Source organism: Puma concolor, chromosome F2 (assembly GCF_028749965.1).
Source record: "Puma concolor isolate L17-30 chromosome F2, mPumCon1.1.hap2, whole genome shotgun sequence".
NCBI lineage: Eukaryota > Metazoa > Chordata > Mammalia > Carnivora > Felidae > Puma > Puma concolor.
Window position 1 is genome coordinate 75,562,358 of NC_141684.1, and position 7,407 is coordinate 75,569,764.

Sequence of the window (7,407 nt, forward strand, 5' to 3'; positions counted from 1 at the left end):
GAAGAGAGAACAAATCTTTTGAGATGTTCCAGAGACTCTCTGGAAAATCTAAACATTAGGTTGACTACAAAAGACTGTATTTCAAATTTGATTTGGGGGGAAGTTTGTCAAAAATATCAAAAGGTTTTAAAACACTTGGTCTAATCAGATCTAGGTCACCATGAAATAATACTCAGTTATCCATTTAACCATAGTGACAACAAAAGACTTCATAGGCAAACATAGAAGATCACAGGGTTCTGAGCGAAATTTAGCTCTTTTAATATTGTGTGTTCTACTAGATTTAAGTAATCAAAGACCTGATACGGACAATAAATACAGGAAACTATTTTGACAAAAAGATCACTTAAAAGTAAGGGAGGGGCGCCTGGGTGGCTCAGTCGGTTAAGCATATGACTTCGGCTCAAGTCATGATCTCACGGTTCGTGAGTTCGAGCCCCACATCGGGCTCTGTGCTGACAGCTCAGAGCCTGGAGCCTGCTTTGGATTCTGTGTTTCCCTCTCTCTCTGCCCCTCCCCCACTTGCGCTCTTTCTCTCTCTCTCTTTCTAAAAAATAAACATTAAAAAATTTTTTTTCTTAAAAAAAGGTAAGGGAAACCCTTTGTTTATAATTTCTTATGAAAAGGAGATCAACAATTCAAGAAAACTTTCAGTAGATAAAAGAAAATTCAGGTTTGGTTTTGCATAAGTACACTATTGATATCAAAGTTTCCTTTTAGCCTTTTAGCCTTTCAATTCATTTAGCTTGACCATGCATAAAATTTCTTTCTCAAGATTCCTTTCCACAAGCCTTCTACAAGTTGTTTGCTTGTTTGTTTGTTTGTTTGTTTGTTTGTTTTTTACATAGGATTTTGTCCTATGTTCTTCCTCTCTAAACGATCTTGCTTTCAAACAAAATTACTTTCTTTTCCCTCAACAAAAATGCCTCACTATTCTCCATACCTCCTCTTATAGAAAACACACATCCTGCTTTCCTTGCATGTTTCCCTTATTATTTTCAGTAGTCTTAATTACATTTATATATATGTTTTTTGCACCTCACAGGTACATTCAATTCACACCAGAAAGGAAACAACACATCTACAGATGTATAGCGATGCTCCATGGTCCCATCCAACAGGGCTCGCTGAGATTCGCAGCCAGCCTGATGTCCCATCGGATGTAAAGCTGGTTAATGATGACCACGAGCAGGTGGAGAACTCAAAGCTTTCAGAGCTTTACTTCCTTTATCAGCATTCCTGATTTCATAAATGATGAAGCCCATCAACCCCATTCCTACCCCAATCTACCAGTAAACTTGGCTATGGTAGGGTTTCGTGGGGACCCAAACATTTTCAACAAGGCTTTGAAGCATCACGGTGCAGGACACCCAGATCAGGCCACCCCAACCAGCAAGGCCAACGAGTGGGAAAGGTGACTGAGGGCACGTCGTTTATTGGCATTCTTAACCATTTGAACCCAACCTTAATTTCCAGTGAAAACTCAGAAGTAAGCAATGGTGAACTTCCTGTGACATCAGCTTTCTTTAGATTGGCACATTTATTAAAATAGGGTAATAGGATATGCATAGGCCTTTTCAGTATAGCACTAACCCGTCCAAATATGTTTTAGTTTCTCTGTCACAAGAAGCCAAAAGTACGTAAAACTGTGCTCATAATCAATGATTCAGTTTTATGTTATTTGGCAACGATCTAGATCTTTAATGACTATCTATCATCTAATTTAACTTAGCAAAACTCCAAGGTTTTAAGTTACCAAAAAGATTGGGGTAAACTATTTAAGTAGACATGAATATTGTTGAAAAGTTCATTTATAAACTATTATCTTATACCTATTAATAAAGGATTTTTAATAATTATGTTTAGATTCGTCATGAAAATTATATGAGATATTAAACAGTTAACCATCATCTTAAATTATCATTTTTGCTGACAAAGTTCTAAGAGACAACACGAATTCATTTGACCTTTAGTAAGCCTGAGTAGAATAAAAGTATTATATTTAGTGCTGAAAGCTCTAAAAGCATGACTGTCTTAATTAAACCAACAAGACTAAAGCAGCTTTAATACTGAATTTTTTCCCTAAATCACATGAACCTAAAATTCATTCGGATTAAGTTTCTATTATATTTCTGAGAACTTAATTTATTTAAGTGTTTTGTGTTCTTTAAGCCAATTAAATAGATCTCTTTTAGAAATTAATTTTGAAAATACCATCTGGAGGTAAAAAATACCACACATCTACACCTCCACAGAGACGCACATGAACGTACAGACAGATGCAAACACAGACGTTATACCTCCCATTTTAAAATGTCTGCCATGAATTAGATACGATAATACAACGCTCACGAATTATAAAAGGAATTGAATTGACTCAAATAACTTTCCTTCTTTCCTTCTCCTTCTGATAAAAATTGCTGTCTTTTAAACATTGCAAAGTTTGCATATCAAAGAGATGGTCCAGGTAAGAGTTCTGGAGAACTCCGGAATTTTGGAGAAGACCCTGGGTAGAATCTTGACAGCACAAGGCACATGGGAAAAAAATGCAAGATTTTGGTTCACTCGGCCCAATACAATCCTTTGGGATGAATAGGAGAGGCTTGGGGTTTGGTAAATAGGATTGGTGGGCTTGGAATTGTTTCCGGAGCCACACCTGTGGTCCTGCAAAGACTAAATTTGTACAAAGATACCCATTTTTAATTCATGGAAGAATTCAGTTGCCACCTAAATGATATCAAAGGCCTGGTGCCCCCATCCACCATTCACCTGTTAGAATGTTTTTCTTTCCCTCTGAGTACATTTAGCTTAGAGGAGAAGGCCTAACAACAAAATTCTATTGGCCTCTGAATACCAGCTTCCAATTTGGTCAAATTTATGATAGCAAAGTTACTAAATCCTTTCAAATGTCTTGTCAGATTTACCTGGGACAGACAGTACCTATTTCTGGCAGCATTAAATAATTCCATGGGCCCAAGAGACATCTTCCAAGAGGGTATAAAATGCATTCTCTTCACAGGATCTAAAGTCACTCCCAAAGATAGCCAAAAGGACTGACAAACTGTATGTCCCAGGCAGGCAGAAAGTCAAGCCAAGTTTGTAAAATGAGGCCAACAAGAAGGCAATAGCTACTCTGGGAGACAAAGTATCAATAACAAATCAATTTGGATTTGGAAAGGAAGGAACAATGTGAAATTTTATTTTCCTCTCTTGACTGGGCTTAGAAGTTAATCTATTTACAAAAGCTTGCAAGAATCCTCCCTGGTTTACGAAATTCTTTTTTTTTTTTTAATTTTTAATCTTTATTTATTTTTGAGAGAGAGCATGTGAGCAGGGGAGGAGCAGAGAGAGAGAGGGGGAGACACAGAATTGGAAGCAGGTTCCAGGCTCTGAGCTGTCAGCACAGAGACTGACGCGGGGCTTGAACTCATGGACCGTGAGATCATGACCTGAGCCAAAGTCGGTTGCTTAACCGACTGAGCCACCCAGGCGCCCCAAGAAATTCTTTAACTATGGCTCCTAGCTTGGCCTTTGACCAAGGAGTAAAAAATACCCAAGGAGGACTATCCCTCACATTGGGCGGTCTTATTTTCAAAAGGTAGCTGTTTAATAGAATGGGAAGGCAATTTTAGACAATTTTGGACTGCGTACTCAAATAAAGAAGGTAAAGGGCAATTACAGCCCCTTTAGTCAGTTCTATAATCTTCTGTGTGTTATCCTTTAGGTCTTTAATTTTTCGTTGGTCTTTTGCAATGAATCTTTTAATGAGAGTATTACGAAATTTTGCAATCTTTTGGAGGCTCCTACATGCCAGTTAAAATAGGTATCCTATTCTCCTTGTTTTTCAATTTTGGAGATGCAGCTGTCTAATTTAGTTTTGAGAAAAACAAGTTTAGCAAGGTAGAAAGTTCCTCATAATGGCCATTGAAAATCTAAATTATCTTTAATTAAGCTGGGCCATTTAGTTAAGAATGCACATGAGGAGGCACTATAGTTTTTAAACATTAAAACCAACTGGGACCCCTGCAGGGTGGAGTCTCCTCAAAGTATTTAGAGGACTGGGATCCCATTACTCACAAGCAGAAGCTCACAAAAACAAAAAAGTACTCACCAGAAAGGACAAAGCCTTCACGAAAACAAAAAGGACAAAGCCTTTGAACAGATCCCTAAATAAAGCCTGGAGAGCTTAAAACACGAGGAGAGTAGAGCTTGGATACAGGAAAAACATACCTCAAACTCCAGGGTCAGTGACAAAAGAGTGAGCTCAATGGCCTCAGTGGGTATTGACAAGGGTCTGCTCACCAACCTTGGAGCTGTTGAGGTCTTTTCTGGATCCCACTTCTATGACACCAAGCAATGCCAACCTTAAAAGTAGAACAGCCAGTTATTTGACCAGCCAAATGGGTTTATTTGGCAACAGCAAAGGAACTGCAATCCAGGACGTGCAACCTATGGCAAACCAGTGGCAAGTCTGGAGATCAAAGAAGAAGAGAGAAAGCAAGAGAGTGGGGAGGGGCCACATGCCACATAAAACTGTAGTGTTATTTAAGAGCGGACTCACATTGGGGTGCCTGGGTGCCTCAGTCGGTTGAGTGTCCAACTTTGGCTCAGGTCATAATCTCGCAGTTTGTGGGTTCGAGCCCCTCGTTGGGCTCTGTGCTGACAGCTCAGAGCCTGGGGCCTGCTTTGGATTCTGCGTCTCTCTCTCTCTCTGCCCGCCGCCCCCTGACTCACTCTCTCTCCTTCAAAAACAAATAAGCATTAAAAAAATTTTTTTTTTAAGAGTGGGCTCACATTAATCAAAACTATATAAGCTAAACTCTAGAGCAACCATTAAAATTTTCTAAGAAGTATAATTGACCCCCATGAGGAGATAAAATAGAATTATATAAAATGTTCAATTAAACTAGAGAAGGCAGAAAAAGATGGAAGAAAGAAACAAAGGACAAATGCAACAAGTAGAAAATGCTTGATTAATCTACATAAATAATCACTTTATTTCTTTTATTTACTTTTTGATGTTTATTTATTTTTTAGAGAGAGCACAAGCAGGGGAGGGGCAGAGAGAGAGGGTAACACAGAATCTGAAGCAGGCTCCAGGCTTTGAACTGTCAGTACAGAGTCCGACGACGGGACTTGGACCCACGAACCGTGAGATCATGACCTGAGCTGAAGTCGGACACTTAACCAACTGAACCATCCAGGTGCCCCATAGATAAAGAATCACTTTAAATGTGATTGGTAAATGCACCAATTAAAAGACAAAAATTTTCAAGGTGGACTAAAAAAAAGATTCAACTATATATTACAAGAAATCCACTTTAAATACAAAGACACAGGATAAAAGTAAAGAACTAGAGAAAGATACACCATACCAACACTAATCAAAAGAAAACTGGACTAGCTATGTAAATTTCATAAAAAGAACACTTCAGAACAAGGAGGTTTATCAGGGATAAAGAGAAGCATTACCTAATGACAAAGGGGTCAATTCTCTTTGAAGACATAACAATCTTAAATACGTATGCACCTAACAACAGAGAATCAAACTACATAAGTCAGAAACTGATAGAGCTGAAAGGAGAAATAGACAAATCCACTATTATACTTAGGGCTTCAATATCCCTTCAACAGTAAGTGCATAGATAAAGCAAGTAGGAAATCAGTAAGGCTACAGATCATCTGGATAGCACTATCAACTGATCTAATTGGCATTTATAAAATACACCATCCAACAACAGCAGAATATATATATTCTCCTCAAGCTCATCTGCAACATCCACCAAGAGAGATGACATACTGGGCCATCAGATACATTGTAACAAATTTACAAGAATGGAAAACATATAAAGTATGTACGCTGACCAAAGTGGAATTAAACTAGAAATCAGTAAAAGAATATCTGCAAAGTCCGCAAATATTTGAAAATTAAACAACACACTTCTAAATAATCCATGAGTCAAAGAAGTCTCAAGGGAAAATTAAAAATATTTTTATTCTAAGTGAAAATGAAAATACAACTTACCAAAACGTAAGTTTGGCTTATGTGCCAAAATACATGGCAGGTGGCAAAAGTAGCACTTAAAGGGAAGTTAACAACACAAGTCAATAACCTGAGCTTCCACCTTAGGAAATCAGAAAAGAGAAGAGCAATTTAAACCTCAACCTTAAAGGAGACAAAATGGAATCATACAAAATACTTGCAACAAGGGGCGCCTGGGTGGCGCAGTCGGTTAAGCGTCCGACTTCAGCCAGGTCGCGATCTCGCGGTCCGGGAGTTCGAGCCCCGCGTCAGGCTCTGGGCTGATGGCTCGGAGCCTGGAGCCTGTTTCCGATTCTGTGTCTCCCTCTCTCTCTGCCCCTCCCCCATTCATGCTCTGTCTCTCTCTGTCCCCAAAATAAATAAACGTTGAAAAAAAAAAAAACATTAAAAAAAACCAAAAAACAAAATACTTGCAACCAGAAAAGGAAGAAAAACCAGCAAAATTGATGTCTCTAGTTGTCCTAGTATCTGGTAGAAAAGTCCTTGATGCATTCTTCTTAAGGTTGACTTAGATTCTCATGGAACTGAGACCTTAATTCCTCCATGAAATTTTTAGAGTCAGTGTATAATACCTCATTTAAAAATCTAACCGGATTTTATTTTGGTATTGAGCAATGAACCGGTTTATTGAGTGATGTGAAGCCTGGGAGTTTTAAGTGGCCCAGGATAAGAAAGCACTCTCCAGCAGAGTGGTGGAAAGATGGGCTTCTTAATTAATGGAATTAGAACAACAGGAAAACAGGATACCATACACTACAGTAGACTAAACTCCAAATAAATAAAAGATGTAAATGCACTAGAAGAAAAATATGAGAAAATTCAATTCAATTCACAAACTCAATTCGCTAAGAAAAACATGAGAAAATTTAATTAAAAATACATAAAAGTACTAAAAGGAAAACATGAGAAAATGCAAATAGAGCCTTGGAGTAAGGAAGGCCATTCTAATTAAGACTAAAAATCTAATGGGGCGCCTGGGTGGCTCAGTTGGTTAAGCGTCCGACTTCGGCTCAGGTCACGATCTCACGGTCTGTGAGTTCGAGCCCCGCGTCGGGCTCTGGGCTGATGGCCCAGAGCCTGGAGCCTGCTTCCGATTCTGTGTCTCCCTCTCTCTCTGCTCCTCCCCCGTTCGTACTCTGTCTCTCTCTGTCTCAAAAATAAATAAACATTAAAAAAAATTTAAAAAAAAAAAGACTAAAAATCTAATGCCTCAAAGAAAAGGCTAATGAGTCTAAATAGATAAATATAAAAACCTTCCTTATAATAACAAACAAAACCACTTTATATTCCTTTTTAAAAAAATGTCTACAAAGTTTCTTCAATAAGTATAAAATTTATATACTTAAACACTTAAGGTTCAATAA

General features: G+C 38.2%; 1 pseudogene; it reads right to left on the minus strand.

Annotated features, from left to right (window-relative positions):
• Positions 1–1,172: 1,172 nt before the first annotated feature.
• LOC112859772 (ATP synthase F(0) complex subunit j, mitochondrial pseudogene) lies at positions 1,173–1,355 on the minus strand (annotated as a pseudogene).
• Between the last annotated feature and the right edge of the window lie 6,052 nt (positions 1,356–7,407).